This window comes from Schistocerca piceifrons, chromosome 2, assembly GCF_021461385.2.
Source record: "Schistocerca piceifrons isolate TAMUIC-IGC-003096 chromosome 2, iqSchPice1.1, whole genome shotgun sequence".
Classification (NCBI taxonomy): Eukaryota; Metazoa; Arthropoda; class Insecta; order Orthoptera; family Acrididae; genus Schistocerca; species Schistocerca piceifrons.
Window position 1 is genome coordinate 96837271 of NC_060139.1, and position 2138 is coordinate 96839408.

A 2138-nucleotide genomic window follows, 5' to 3' on the forward strand; every position below is an offset into this window, starting at 1 on the left:
TGTTGACTCCGTCAGGTTTGAGTCCATTACACGTTATGAACCTTACGTTGCTTTTCTCCAAACGGGGGTGGGTGGGAGAGATGTTGATCGAAAACACCTTAGCGTCTATCATTACACGATTGTACACAAGCGACCTGACTACAGAATACGAGCCTTATTGGTTGGACGTGGCGGAGGCCCTCCCGTTATCAGCACATTTTTAATCCTTCAGATCAAAGTGGTTTCTTCAGACGTCCGCCATGTCTGTATCAGAACTTCCACACTGGTAACTAGTATTTTTACTGAGAGCTGTTGCCAAGTCTTTGAAGGCAGTATTCGAACACGTATTCACGGTATGAAGATACTGATAGCTCCAGTATGCAAGTTATAGATGTATCTGATTGCTTTTACTTGAAGTGGATGTGGGACCTGATGATGCTGGAGATGCCGAAACTGGCTGTCTGTATAAACTAACTTCCAAAAACGCAAGGCTGTTCTGCGATTTTCTTTGGCAAATATTTGACGAGGCGCTGTCCCGCATCCACAGTTCATCAACAGAGTACCAATGTAGTTCTGAAACAGACGAGATGGGTTGCTAACGCAACTAACTAGATCAGAAGGTGCCCCAGAATATCGAAACATGTCATGTAGTTAAAAATGTGCAACTCAGACTGAAGAATAAATGAGAATTGTTTTAAGTATGTCTGTTATTTACTCCTGAACGTCCACCTCCACTGTCTACATTTACTCTCAAACACGGAATCTGCGAATCGTCAGCAGTAATCTTGTTAAACTACTCCTTGAGTAGTGACGACATGTCAGTTAACCGCTGCAATAGTGATCGCAATCTGGCATCCTACAGCAGCATTCAAAATAAACGCCATATGCGATGGATTGGGGGCCACCGGATACCACATACCAAGTTATAACAATCCAACAGTAATAGCTAGCTAATCATTCTTTGTGAGCATATGAACAACGTAGAGAAGGATTCCAACTGACGTATCACATCTTTCTTTGATTTCATAGAACATCTCAGTATTTGATAGCAGCTCGTGGGTGCTCCATTCTACATTGAATTCTAATAGTAAATACCAGTAATATTTTTGTGATCATTGTCATTTCTGAACTAACATCATTTCTCGTGTGTCAGTTTTCACAGATGTTATTTACACTTCAGCATCTGCACTTGTCGCCAATATGACTACTTCCAAGGTGGCACTGGACTCGAGATACCATTTCGTATCTTGTCGGGGACTATGTTTACAAAACTGACTTGGTCGATGAGCTCCATCACGAATTCCTCTCCTGCGTCAACCTTTTAATATCAAAGTAGCACTTTCTACAGCAATATATCTCTCCCTCTTCATTTTTTACCCTCTGTAACTCCCTCTGGTTCCACGGACGTTAGTTACTGATGTCTTAACGTATGTCCTGTCATCCTGACGCTTCTTCGTGTTAGTTTTTATTTAGACCCTTAACATAACATCTGTCTAAAAGGTCTAAGATCTTTTAGCACTGTACGTGAAAAGGGCGTGAAAGCCGAAATCTAGATAGTGCAGAAGATTAATAGATTAATACTCTGTCTTTCAAAAAATATTGCAAGACTCTCGCTCAACACAATAGAAAACTTCTAATGCAAAGTGTTTCAGATAACGTATACTTGCCTGTAACTTCGTTAATAATAAGTCAAAGGAAATATTATATTTAGATACGAAAACGCGAGAAATGATCCCAGAATGAGATTTTCACTCTGCAGCAGAGTATGCGCTGATATGAAACTTCCTGGCAGATTAAAATTGTGTGCCGGACCGAGACTCGAACTCGGGACCTCTGCCTTTCGCGGGCAAGTGCTCTACCAACTGAGCTATCCAAGCACAACTAACCCCCCCCCCCCCTCCTCACAGCTTTACTTCTGCCAATACCTCGTCTCCTACCTTCCAAACTTTGCAGAAGCTCTCCTGCGAACCTTGCAGAACTAGCACTCCTGAAAGAAAGGATATTGCGGAGACATGGCTTAGCCACAGCCGTAAGCCATCAGCGAGAAATGTTATTCTTCCTGCGGGGTTATGAATTTATCTTTCAGAGAGCTACCGCAAAGAGTTATATTTCTTTTAAATATAACTTTGATTTCTTGTATCAAATAGCTGTTGTGAAGG

General features: G+C 41.8%; 1 non-coding gene across 1 annotated transcript; it reads right to left on the reverse strand.

Moving 5' to 3' along the window:
* Positions 1-1782: 1782 nt before the first annotated feature.
* On the reverse strand, positions 1783-1857 carry Trnas-cga. The gene has a single exon. It is a non-coding gene; the product is annotated as a tRNA-Ser (tRNA).
* Between the last annotated feature and the right edge of the window lie 281 nt (positions 1858-2138).